This window comes from Lemur catta, chromosome 9 (genome assembly GCF_020740605.2).
Source record: "Lemur catta isolate mLemCat1 chromosome 9, mLemCat1.pri, whole genome shotgun sequence".
Lineage (NCBI taxonomy): Eukaryota > Metazoa > Chordata > Mammalia > Primates > Lemuridae > Lemur > Lemur catta.
The window spans coordinates 62662938-62677656 of record NC_059136.1 but is presented as its reverse complement, the minus strand read 5'-3'; positions in this window follow the sequence as shown (position 1 = coordinate 62677656).

Below are 14719 nucleotides of genomic sequence, written 5' to 3'. Positions count from 1 at the left end.
AGGGTGAAACACTTAGAGATGTCTTTCTTTTATTCACAGAGGTAGCTAAATTGCTGTGTTTAAGAAATCACAGGAATATGGTCAATTTGGGGCAAATAACCCGGGGAGAAGTGGACGGAAGATCAAGATAGAGGGGGTGGGCTGTGATATACCTAGCAGTTTTGACACCATGAGTAGATCATTTTTAATAATCAAGAAATAAATGACAATAAGGACTGAAAAGAAATAGAGATAATGAAAATTTCCATTTTTAATTGTATCCAGTGAAAAACAATTAAAATAAAATAAATATTATAGTACAACAAAGGGTAAAAAGCACAACTGTTTATTCAAAAGATTTTATATCTACCTACCAATTTGAACTTTGATCCTTTGGTTACACACTGATACAATAATATTTTGTGTAAATAATTGTCCAGGAACTAATAAATAAATGTTAATAAATTTAAACTGCTGGCAAAAAATACAATTTAGGCAACTACTAAATTGTAACACTCATGTAACTATGTATTTTCTTGATTCATTTATATATATATATATTTTTTTTTTTTAGACACAGTCTTGTTCTGTTGCCGAGGCTAGAGTGCTGTGGCATCAGCCTAGCTCACAACAACTTCAAACTCCTGGGCTCAAGCAATCCCCCTGCCTCAGCCTCCTGAATAGCTGGGACTACAGGCTTTCAGCACCACGCCCGCTAATTTTTTCTATTTCTTTTTAGTTGCCCAGATAATTTCTTTCTAGTTTTAGTAGGGACGGGGTCTCACTCTTGCTGAGGGTGGTCTCGAACTCCTGACCTCAAGCGATTCTCCTCCCTCAGCCTCCCAGAGTGCTAAGATTACAGGCATGAGTCCCCATACCTGGTTGTTTTTTAGATTTAAAACTAACAACCATTTTTAAAGAATACTACATTTCAGTTGTAACATTAAGTTATTCAAATCGGTAAAATATTTCATGTATGAACTAAAACTTGCACTTACCAAACCAAAATATCACAACTTGTAGTTTACATTCTATTCCACTGTTTTAAATTTTAAACACAAATAAAAAAGTCAGGTAGTCATACAGAGTGACGGAAATGAAGTAATTCAAATTCTGCTTCTTTGTCTCCACAATTACTATGTTATCATTACTTATATCAAATCTACTGCTTAAAAACAAAAATATATAATAACACAAGGGGTGGAGACATGAACTGTGCCTAAGTGAGCTCGGATCATTTTGAACCATTATGAACTTATTCCTAAATGGAATGTGTATAACTGAGTTTCTGTGTGATAGGAGCCAACCGTTTAGTTAGAGTTCTCCCAATTAACTTTCATCTAAAACATCATGTTTATTAAAGATAACTAATAAATATTTGTCAACTTAAAGTTATTAAAATTCTCAACAAGCCAGGTGTGGTGGTGTACACCTGAAGTTCCAGCTATTTGGGAGGCTAAAGTGGAAGGAGGGAAGATTTGTTGAGCCCAGAACGTCAAGACCAGCCTGGGCAACATAGCAAGACGCTGATTCTAAACAACAAACAAACAAACAAAACCAAAACAAATCTCTCAACAGTAACTGCAAGGATTGTTTAGACTTGATCTTAGCTAAAAAGCTGACAAGTCATTAGCAATTCTTTATAACTTAGAGCAACAAAATATGTTTTTAGAGGAAGAAAATGTTATTGCTTACATTGGTTAGAATTTCTGGCATAGTGACAATGAAAATCAGACCAAATTTTAGTCAATTTTATTGCAAACAGAAATACTCATAATAAAATTTTAACTTGTTTGCTCTGTTGCAGTGAAGCCTGCTACTCATTATAAAGTCTTTACCAAATATTTAAGAGGAACAATTGGGAAATAGAGTACCTACAGCCAGAGAATATGGTCTGCAAAATCTCTGAAGCGCACAGCACACACTACCCAGCTAACGCTTTGCCCTAGTGGTGAACTCTGCCTTTGCCCCTGTGGAAGAGGTGGCTATAAACTCAGTCCATGACAAGCAGAGCAAGGACTTCTGGGATTGGAGATGGCTGTGGACTTGGTGAAATGGACTCTGCTGGGGAGAGAGACAGGTGACACTAACTCCTGTACTTCAGTGCCAGCTTTCCTTTCACCCCTAATTTATGACCAGATCTCTATGTGTGGGTACGCACACATGCCACATTTTGTCATTTTACTATGCCTCCAAGCCTCTTTGGAATTAAGACATTTTAAGTATAAAGTGAGTACAAGAAGAATTAAAGAGGAGGCATTAAAGAGAAAAACCACAGAAGCAAGCAGAGAAGGAGAGCAGAACAGAAAAAAAAAAGAGAAAATTCAAACATGGGAAGAAATGGTGGGGGAAACATAGCATTAAGTTCCCTGCATTTTCACACCAGTTGGCAACATGAGAGGTGACTAAAGAGTCAGCAGGGTTAAGAGAAATTCAACCAGGAATTTTTAAAAGCTACACTGATTATCATTTGGAAAAGTTAGGTGAATGGTACATAGAAACTTCTGTACTATTTTTGCAACTTTTTTGTGAGTCAAACTATTTCAAAATAAAAAGTATATGCATATGTGAAAAATGTAGCTTAGAAAGAAACTACAATGAAGAACTCCACAGTGTGGTAGAATAAGAATATAGTTTATATCCATTAACTGACTTCTTCAATCACAACAAAAAGAGCAAATGTTCTTTTAAATAGATCTTGTGCCAACCAGTGTGCTAGGTGCTAGGGATACACAAATAGTGTAAAGTGACAAGGTCGCTCACTATCCCCAAGGAATTGACAGGTTAGTGGAGAAATGGACACACAAAATATTGGTTTGATATAGTGGCTCACGTCTGTAATTCTAGCACTTTGGGAGTTTGAGACCAGCCTGAGCTACATAGTAAAACCCTGTCTCTACAAAAAATAGAAAAATTAGCTGGGCATGGTGGCATGCACCTGTAGTCCCAGCTGCTCGGGAGGCTAAGGCAGGAGGATCACTTGAGCCCAGGAGTTTGAGGTTGCGGTGAGCTATGATGTCACCACTGCACTCTAGCCCCAGCAACAAAAAATATATATATGTAATATAATATGACCACTACTTCAAATGAGATATGATAGACAAATTCTGTGGTGGACATTTGCTCATTTTGGTTTCCCATCTTCTAAATACCCTTCCTATTTCAAGGTAATCGTAAAATCAATAAGAGGCACTGCCCCACTGTCCATCACGTGGCCCTGCCATTGCCTCCTGGCAACTAGAGCACGGGCATGTGATTAAGCCCAAAGCTATAAGGTTAGGTAGAGATTTTCAAGGTAGCTACAGCAGAGTCAAGAGTCAAGTGGCTCCGGGAGGATTGTCCAAGGGTGGTGGACTCTACCAGCCTAGTGGCAAGAGTCCTAGGAATTTGGTAGCAGTGGTTCCCAAAGATCATTCCTATGACAGGACCTTCACTGTGCTTCCCTTACCTTGGTTGTAGCCTATAAAACATTATACTGGTTCATGCCATTACTGACTTACGTTAACAGATGTTGGAGGTCAGAAAGTAATAAATATCTTAATAGAATACAGACAGATCCCAGCTTACCATGGTTAGACTTATAATATTTTGACTTCACAATGGTGTGAAAGCGACACGCATTCAGTAGAAATTGTACTTCAAGTACCAAACAACCATTCTATGTTTCACCATCAGTAGAGCAGCCGATAAATTACATCAGATATTCAACACTTTACTACAAAATAGGCTTTGTGTTAGATGATTTTTCCCAACTGTAGGCAAATGTAAGTGTTTTGAGCACATTTAAGGTAGGCCAGGCTAAGCTATGATGTTAAGGTTAGGTATATTAAATGCATTTTCAACTTACCATATTTTCAACATACTATAGGTTTACTGGGACATAATCCCAGTGTAAGCTGAGGAGCATTTGTATTAATATCCTATTTTTAAGATACCTAAATGTCAGTCGGAAGGAAATAGATACCATGAAAACAGGTCCCTGTCCCCTCAGTTAAGTCATTGGCCTTTAACAGAATAACAAAGTGCACTGTATATCATAGTTTTACTGTACCTTTTCTATGTTTAGATATGGTTTATTTTTTATTTTTCATTTTTTGAGACACAGTCTCACTCTGTTGCCCAGGCTAGAGTGCTGTGGCATTAGTCTAGCTCACAGCAACCTCAAACTCCTGGGCTCAAGTGATCCTCCTGCCTCAGCCTCCCAAGTAGCTGGGATTACAGGCATGCGCCACCATGCCCAGCTAATTTTTTCTCTATATATTTTTAGTTGTCCAGCTAATTTCTTTCTTTTTTTTTTTTTTTTAGTAGAGATGGGGTCTTGCTCTTGCTCAGGCTGGTCTCGAACTCCTGAACTCAAATGATCCACCTGCCTTGGCCTCCCAGAGTGCTAGGATCACAGGCATGAGCCACCACGCCCGGTCTAGATATGTTCAGATACACAAATACTTAGCATTGTGTTATAATTGCCAACAGTATTCAGTACAGTAACATGCTACACAGTTTGTAGCCTAGGAGCAGTTTTTAGACTATGCCACATAGCCTAGCTGTGTAGTAGGCTGTACCATCTAGGTTTGTGTAAGTTCACCCTATGATATTTGCACTTTAGGACAGAATTCGTGAACCAAAAACAAAAGTCTTAAAGCTCTATTCTCTATTGTTATAAAGAACTTCTTAATAGGATATCTACTTGAAGGGGCTTTAACAAAGGGCAGGGAGGAAGGGAAGAGTTGTAATTGGGCAAATTATTCTACTGACTCCATGTGGCCACCAGGGGGAGCCTAAACTGCGCAACTCTATTTCATCAGCGGCTCCACTGCAGCTTTTTTCTTTAGGTATAATCTGCCTTTGACCCGCTCCAAACCCAGATATTTATATGTATCTAAATGAGGAGACTAAATTGCATAAGGCAGCCCTGTGCTGTTTTCCTCACATAGTATAATGCCTGGGGGGCTTTTTCTGGTTATTTGCTGCTTCACCAAAGTGGTTAAGAGGCCAGTGTGACAAAGTGAATGTTCTAAGCAGAAGTGAGGTCCTGAGGATCCCAATTCTAACAACTACTTATGTCCAGAGAAGCTCCAGTCATTCATGTAGCAAAAAACCCAAAAATCAACTGAGCTTTTCACAAAGATGTGTACTTCTGTTACAACTCAAATAAATCACTTTCAAAGGTGGCTGAAAAAAGAATTTAGGGACCCTGGCTACTGAGAAGATAATAGGGCCTGAGCCATACCACAAGCAACACTGAAATCATGAAGGAAGAAGTCCAGCACAATCTGAGTGTTACCAATCCATTTCACAGATAAGGAACTGAGAGGATAATCTCATAAACAGAAGTTCCAGCCAATATTGTAGTAATTTGATCACTGACAAGCAGCAGAAAAATTCCAGCACTTAGGAAATTTATAAGTAAAGATATAGGGATGATAGGTCTTTCTATAACAAGCATGTAACTTCTATTTCATATCTCTATTGCTAAATCTGCTAAAAAGGAATATGTTCAAATTTATCAAAAAATGTAGAGTCAATTTGATTTAGTAATTTTCTGCTTTTATTTTTATCTATATCTTCTAGATAGTCTTGTAATGCTCCAAGGCAGAAGTAAAATTGTTTAAGCATGAAGATGACTCAATAAATTCAGTTTATTGCCATTTTTGTGCTATAAAAATTTTGGTCCTCTCAGTCCAAAGGGGAGTTCCTGAAAATATAGTTCTATAGAGTCAATTAAAATATAGTTGTTTCCTCAAATGATGACTATTTAATTGTTGAAAAGTTGATCTGTGGCCCTTCTTTTTGTCTTGTCATTAGATTACAGGGTCAGTTGTCTATATGGGTCAGTCCTAGTTTGTTACAATTAAACCATGTTGTCTGTATATGTAAGAATGTTTCTCTTTCAATGCCATCCCATCCTGCTCATTCAAACAAGATACCAGGAAATAACTAATAATTGTTTGTTGGGGAAGAAAAGTATACACTTTGTTTCAAATAAAATGATTTACTGTAAAAAAATATATATATACACAAATATATTTATTTCTTAAGCAAGATTGTCCAAAGGCTGTTCCATCCTTCCCATTTCTCTAAATACATCTTCATTCAGGATGAAACTATAATCTGTTTCATTACTGGTCTGCTCCCTGTGCTTAATTATACCATGTACCTGCTGTTGGCCTGACTTTCCTAAAGCACTGCTCTCTCCTCCCTCCCTCCCTCCCTCCCTTCCTTCCTTCCTTTAGGAAACATTGCTGAAGACTTGCAATATGTTCACCATTGTCCTAATTTTGTAGGAGAGACAGATCTAAAACAAAACTGGTTGTGGGTAAACACATAGAAACATCATTATGGAAACTTTCTCAGAATTAAAAATCCAGTAGAAAATTCCAGATCTACATTTTTAACAGACATCAGTAGCAAGTACCACAACATATCCAATGGCATTTAACATTTAAATAAAAATATAATAATACATGATTATACACATTTTTATCTCTACATTTATAGAATATACTTTTATAGAATATACTTTTGTCTATGTATAACTTTTGCACTTTTCCTGGGTCTTGTTTTCATAATCACCACATCTGAGAAAAATCAGAAAAAAAGAAGAAAGGAGGAAAGTAGGGAATTTGGTATTTCTTAGTTTGTCATTCTAAGTAGCTAAATGGTAACTCTGCTGGTCTAGGGCAAAATAGAACAGATTAGTATTAATTTCTCAAGCCTCTGAATACCTTACTTGTCACTGTATATTTCTATAAGTATTTCTCCCTTTATCCCTGTGGTTCTCAATCCTGGCTACACAGCAGACTCTTAAACTGAAAAGTTGGTCAGCCCTGCTTTCTCAAATTCAGATTCAATAGGTAGGGGATTTGGGCTCAGATATCTAAATTTTTAAAAAGCCATAGAGATCAGTTGGATTCATAGGCAGACCTAGGAAATGGTGATATAGCCTGTATGCTGTAGACAAACTGGACTCCTACTTACAATTCCTGAAAAACTGTCAACCTTGCCTCCTCTGTGTGGCCAAGCCTAGCCCACTTCTTTCACTAAGCATTTCCAATCTCCAGAATGGACTTGTTAAAACCCTTTGTTCTTCTCTAATATAATTATTATCATCTGCCCTGCACTATTGGGGTTTATATACCTCTGTTACTGCTCTGAGTAGACTAAGAACTCTTTGGGGACAAGGCTGCAACTTATTTATTTTTGTACCCTCTACAATATCCTGAAAGTATTAGACAGCAAAAAAAAAAAAAAAAAGCAAAACTCATCTTAAATGCAATTTGGTATCCTAAATTGGATTCTAGAACAGAAAAAGGAGGTTAGTGGAAAAACTAGTGAAATTCGAATAAAGTGTGCAGTTTAGGAATGTACCAATGTAAATTTCTTATTTTGGACAAATGTGTCGTGGTTACATAAAATGTTAACGGGGAAGCTGGGTGAAGGAGATACAGAAACTCTCTGTGCTATCTATGTAAATCTATAAATATAAAAGTATTATAAAACATAAAGTTTATTTAAAGCCAAACAAAGCTCTTGATAAAACAAATTTAACTCAGTAATCATCAAAAATCTTATCTAAATCATTCCCAGTGAAAGATATTTCAATAAACTTTTCATTTCAAAAAGGAGTTTACATATATACACACAATAGGAAATCCAATTAATTGAAAGGATACATACCAAAATGTTAAAATGATCTCTCTTTGGGTGATGGAATTATAGGTAATATTTATTTCCTGATAACCTTTATTTTCTAAATTTTCTATAATAAACAAGTGTTATTTTAAAAATTATTTTAAAAAATTAAAAAAAATTGAATGCCCTCATTTTCCAATATGATAACTCTAGACAAGTCCCATATCATGACCAGTTAGAATACACAGCAGTAGGCTTTTTCCAAAATTCCTACTTTTATTAAATAGAGTTTTCTAGGAACTGCTCCACTTGATGTCAGTAATTCCCATTCCAGACAGAGGTTAAGCAAGACAGAATCAGTCTCCTCTGGGTCCTAGAAGCAGAGCAGACACAGAGCTGGTTCAGAAAGCTCAAAGACAGCTCTCATTAGAAGATACTTTACAGAAACCAAGTCTGGGCTGGCCATAAACCCACCACATTGTTTGGGGGGGGGGGGCGGTGTAGGAGTGTAAAGTATACATAACATAAAACTTACCATTTCCATAATTTTAAGTATACAATTCAGAGGCATTAAGTAAGTACTTTCAAAATGTTGTACAATGACTACCACTCTCCACTTCCAGAATTTTTCATGATCCCAAACAGAAATTCTCTACCCATTAAACAACAATTTCCCATTTCTCCTGCCCCTGGCAACCACCATTCTGCTTTCTGTCTCTATGAATTTGACAACTCCAGATACCTCGTATAAGTGAAATCATACAATGTCTCTATGAATTTGACAACTCCAGATACCTCGTATAAGTGAAATCATACAATATTTGTCCTTTTGTGTCTGGCTTACTTCATTTATTTATTTTTTCATTTTTTTTATTTTTTTTGAGGCAGAGTCTCACTCTGTTGCCCAGGCTAGACTGCCTTGGCATCAGTGTAGCTCACAGCAACCTCAAACTCCTGGGCTCAAGCAATCCTACTGCCTCAGCCTCCCAAATAGCTGGGACTACAGGCATGCGCCACCATGCCCAGCAATTTTTTCTATATATTTTTAGTTGTCTGGCTAATTTCTTTCTATTTTTTAGTAGAGGCAGGGTCTCACTCTTGCTCAGGCTGGTCTCGAACTCCTGACCTCCAGTGATCCTCCCACCTCGGCCTCTCAGAGTGCTAGGATTACAGGCATGAGCCACTGTGCCCAGCCAAGCTTATTTCATTTAGCATAATGTTTCAAGGTTCATCCATGTTGTAGTATGGCATCAGCCACCTCACCCAGCGTCAACCCACATTTTATATGTTCCATGTTTCCTTAGCAAGCACACAACTAACAAATAATTATATTTGTTTGTTAATATTTGCCACACTAATTAACATTTGACCCAAGGCAGTTGAAATGCCAAGTTTGCTCTGTTTCCTTTCCCATCCCAAGACACCTCCTAAACGCCTTGCCCAGGAAAACAGGCGTGGAACTAGAGGCCCTGGGAAAGCTCGACAGCGAGGGCAGAGAGAGTTCCCAGGGAGATGCTGGGGCAGGCAAGCAGAGTCCAGAGGAAACCCAACAGTGCCAAAAGGACAGAAGAAAAGAAAAAAGGAGAGAGAGAGAGAGAGAGAGAGAGAGAGAGAGAGAGAAGGCTAAAGAGTTAAGTGGTGGGAGCAAGAAACCAAAAATTCAAAGGAGTTTTACCCAAACAAGAAATATCACCAGCTGTCACTCATCCGGACAAAGCCTGCCTCCAGAAAAGCCAGTTTGGCAGCTCAGAAGGAGGAGAGGGTAAAAGTCTGAAGCTTCTGGTTTGAGCATTAAAACATATCTGGACATGACCCTTTTACATTTTGATCTTTCTTGGTTACTTTGCTAATCTCCACCTTGCTTTAAGTGATTTCTGAAATTAATCTTGGCATTACATAATCACAAAATTATTCAGTCATCTGCAACGAAACTCCTTTACCTACCTTTTGAAAATAGATGTCTGGGTGTGTGCAAGTGGGTAATTACCACAGTCGCATGTCTCATAAACCATTTTATCACACAAAACATTTTGTGAATCAACAACATTCTTTAAATTTTAAAAGAGAAAAATTATTTCCATTTCCTAATTTTTGCTAGATTTATTAGATTTTAATAGAAGACTTCTATTTTAACTCTAAAGAATTAACTTCTAAGCTTCACATTAAAAATTTTTAAATTAGGCTGGGCATGGTGGCTCACGCCTGTAAAACTAGCACTCTGGGAGGCCAAGGGGGGAGGATTGCTTGAGCTCAGGAGTTCGAGACCAGCCTGAGCAAGAGTGAGACCCCATCTCTACTAAAGATGGAAATAAATTAGCCGGGCAACTAAAAATAGAAAAAATTAGCTGGGTGTGGTGGTGCACACCTGTTAGTCTCAGCTACTCAGGAGGCTGAGGCAGGAGGATCGATTGAATCCGGAAGTTTGCAGTTGCTGTGAGCTAAGCTGACACCATGGCAATCTAGCCTGTGCAACACAGTGAGACCCTGTCTCACAGGAAAAAAAAAAAGAAAAGAAAGAAAAAATTTTTAAATTTTACATATTCTTTTTGTTTTTGTTGCTAAAATTAACTCCTATTCCTATTGGTACATTTCCTCCATTTTACATCTGAGTTTGGTGGTCTGAAAAGAGATTAAAAAAAAAATCTTAAAATCAAAAACATTTGTGAAAAATATTCTTCCTGGAAAATATTTTAAATTCTCTTGAAATATTTTTTCATAGAAAAACAAGTATTTTCAATGGAACCCTGATCCACTATGCTACTCTCCCAAATTAATTTCATTTCTAGACATGACTAACTGAATGTCTTTGGAGACCTTCAGGGAACACCTAGTTTGCTCAGGGACATAACATAGGTGATTTAATAAGACAAAATGTCCTTCTGAGTCAGCATCGGGGCCATACTGTTTGTATTGCACTTGAAATGACACATAGACATAGGCAGGGATTCTAAAGTCCCAGGTAGGCATTATCTCAACAATCACAGTGTGACATTTCAAGAACATATTTATTTACAACCCATCTTTTCTCTCTCACTCTCTGCTGAGGCTCCTTTTTTATACCTACCAATTAATTTCTATATACCAGAGAATCAGCCAAACACTATTTATTAAGCCTCTTTTGTGAACACCATGTTGGCAGATACCATGACGGATGGAAATAAGATAAAGAATAATTCTTGGTCTTTAGAGAAGTGACTTTTTTTTTTAAAGATTTCACAATATATCCTCCTTCTTAAGGAGATACGATTATATATATTTTGGCTTCTGTTATAATTAGTTAAATTCCTATCTCTCTCAATAGAAATATATAAATTCCTGAGGACAGGAATAAAATCTGTCCAGGAAGCAGGTTTTATTCTTCCATGATCCTTCACAGTGCAGTAAGTATTAGCTGAAATATATAAACAGAAGGGCCATAACCTGCAATTTCATGTTTCTATAGTTTATTAGCTTTCAGAACTTAGCACAAGATTTCTAATAGAAACTTTTTAAATTGGTGGTTCAATTTTCAAGCTGGTGGTCCAAACTGATAAAAATCGGGGTTTACTTATCAAATCCACAATACTGGAAGTTGAATTTTGATGTTATATTGGTTTCCCTTCTATTTTTTTTTTTTTTTTTTTTTTGAGACAGAATCTCACTGTGTTGCCCAGGCTAGAGTGCCGTGGCATCAGCCTAAATCACAGCAACCTCAAACTCCTGGGCTCAAGCAATCCTTCTGCCTCAGCCTCCTGAGTAGCTGGGACTACAGGTATGCACTACCGTGCCCAGTTAATTTTTCTATTTTTAGTAGAGATGGGGTCTCACTTTTGCTCAGGCTGGTCTCCAGCTCCTGACCTCAAGCGATTCTCCCACCTCGGCCTCCCAGAGTGCTAGGATTACAGGCGTGAGCCACCACACCCAGCCCTAATTTTTTTTAATTAGATTTTAGGTGATGTACTAGAGGTATTCCCATCCCTCTCTCCTAAAACAAGAAAGATATCAGAAATACACCCATATGCTCTGAATTTTCCAAACAGAAACCTGTAAAGAGCACTAAAAGCATCACTGGAATAAATTTGAAATATTTATATCAGTTAATTCAGGTTTCCATCTGACTCTACAGAACTGGCAAAAAGTACAGAGCATTTTTAAGGGAAATAAGAAGCCATGGCTTTCTAGAACTGACTGACCCCTAGTGAGGAATTTTGTGACCTGAATGAACAAATTGTAGTATGAAAAAAGATAAGCCTCCAATCCCAAAATCTTCTAGCTGACAGTTTTCTGGAGTCTGTAGTCACAATCAAAAAAACTCTTTGTCTTTTGTTTTTTGAGACAGCGTCTCGTTCTATTGCCCAGACTAGAGTGCAGTGGCCTCATCATAGCTCACTGCAACCTCAAACTCCTGAGCTCGAGTGATCTTCCCACCTTAGCCTCCCAAACTGCTAGGACTACAGGTGGGAGCCACCACATCTGGCCTACAGAAATTCTTTTTTTTTTTTTTTTTTTTTGAGACAGAGTCTCACTGTGTTGCCCGGGCTAGAGTTAGTGCCGTGGCATCAGCCTAGCTCACAGCAACCTCAAACTCCTGGGCTTAAGCAATCCTACTGCCTCAGCCTCCCGAGTAGCTTGGACTACAGGCATGCGCCACCATGCCCGGCTAATTTTTTCTATATATATTTTTAGTTGGCCAGATAATTTCTTTCTAGTTTTAGTAGAGAAGGGGTCTCGCTCTTGCTCAGGCTGGTCTCGAACTCCTGAGCTCCAGCGATCCACCCGCCTCGGCCTCCCAGAGGGCTAGGATTACAGGCGTGAACCACCGCACCCAGCCACAGAAATTCTTATAGTGAATAAAACACAGTATCAGGCTAGTCACTGAGTGTGTGTTACTTTATTACCTAAATTTAAACAATTTTAATATGTGCCCCAAAATGTAAAATGATGCAATAACTTTGGAAAACTAGCAATTTCTGGTAAACTTAAATATATGTCTTATGATCCAGCAATTCTGCTCCTAAAGTAATTTCCCAAGGCCAAAATTGAAACATCTATGACAAAAGCTCACATGGTAGTAATATTCATTGGGTGCCGGTCAGGTGGTGGTGGGGGGAGGTAAACTCACAACTAATGGAGACAGAGCGCACTGTATGGGGGAAGGGGGAATGCTTCTAGCCCTGGCTTGGGTGAGGCAAGGGCATTACATGTAACCAAAATGTTTGTACTCCCATAATATTCTGAAATAAAAAAATCTATGAAAAGAGTTATACACAAATGTTCACAGTAGGCTTATTGATAATAGCCTGAAAAAACCTGGAAACAGTCTAAATGTCCATTGATAGGAGATGGATAAGCAAATGGTGGTATATCCATACAGTAGAATACTACTCATCCATCAAAAGAACTATTTTATGCAACCAGACGCATAAATCTCAAAAACATGCTAAGCAAAAGAAGACAGACACAAAAAAGTATTAAACACATACTGTATGATTCCATTTATATGAAGGTCAACAACAGGCAAATCTAATCTATGGTAACAGAAATCAGAATAGACGGGAAGACAAAAAATGAATGCTTCGCAGGAAGTTTTCTGGTTTGGAAAATTTACATGTTATAAATCCTTTAGTCATTTTTATTACTAGAAAACTAGTTTCTCTTCACCCTCACTAAGTAAGTGTCGAACAAACATTTACAAAATATCTGTTGATTAGCAGGGGTACCAAATTCTCAATCCAGCCCTGAGAGGATCTCTGTCGTGAACATGGGCCATGGAGGGAAGAAAGGGAACACACCACTGAGGTGGGGGGAGGCAGAGTGAGTGGCCTGAATACAGAAATACCTTGGCCGTCACCCTGCCACAGAGAAAGCCGGTTCTCCGAAACTCCCGAGTCGAGGGACCGTCCACCGCTTGCTTCCTTCCCGGAAGGGCGGCTGAGGCCCGAGGGCGCGGGGAGCGGCGCTTTCCAGTCAGAGCGGCGCGCTTCCCGCCTCGGCTGCCAGGGGGCAGAAGTGCGGCAGCGGCGAAGGCCAACTATTTCCAGAAATGGAGAGGCCGGCGGTAGGATTAGGCATCTAGCCAGTTAAAAAGCGAGAAGTACAGGGCAGAAAAGGTACAGGAAACAAGGGCAGGGCAGAGCTGGGTGGAATGCGGGTGTGGACAGACCGGGAGCGCACGGCTGAGGCGGCCGCAGGTACCGACAACCGCCGCGGTGCGGCCAGAGAGGCGCCCCGGCCCCCTCCGGCTCCCTCCGCCCCCTCCGCCCCCTCCGCCCCCCTCCGCCCCCCTCCGCCCCCTCCGGCTCCCTCCGCCCCCTCCGCCCCCTCCGCCCCCCTCCGTCCCTCCGCCCCCTCCGCCCCCTCCGCCCCCCTCCGCCCCCCTCCGCCCCCCTCCGCCCCCTCCGGCCCCCTCCGCCCCCTCCAACCCCAGCCCCACCCGGGCGTCGCCTCCGACCGGGGTACCCAGCTGCAGCGATGCAAAATAGAATCTCTGAGCCCGGACGCTTACACGCCTCTTAAAGAGAGGGGATGACTCCAACTAGCGAAGAACAGTTTTCTGAGGGAACCTCCCAGGAAAGTTGGAGGAAATTCAGGAGCAAGTACAGACAGAAAATGGGGGTGACCTGTAAAAACTGACGTATGATTTTTTGGGGGAGTGGTGGAGAAATTCTCCTTAGTCAGGGAATTGATGATTGAAATCTTACCAGCTTGCTTTTTCCTAATCTCAAAACTTCGATCCCAGTGAAAATGAAATGCCCAAGAAAAATGGAGTACTTGGAGTACCTGTCATTTATACTGTGGTACAAATGAGCGATTTATTAAATAAGTGTTAATTGAGGATCTGCTTTGTAGAGATGACACTTGATGCTAGTGGGGCTGGGTCAGCAATAAACAAGTAAACAAATACATCAATAAAAGTTTCAGATAGTGAAAGGGCAATGGAGAAAATAAATTAGGTAATAAGAAAGAGAAAGTCTGGCGGGGCGTGGTGGCTCACACCTGTAATCCTAGCACTCTGGGAGGCCGAGACGGGAGGATCGCTCCGGGTCAGGAGTTCGAGACCAGCCTGAGCAAGAGTGAGACCCCGTCTCTACTAAAAATAGAAAGAAATTATCTGGCCAACTAAAAATAT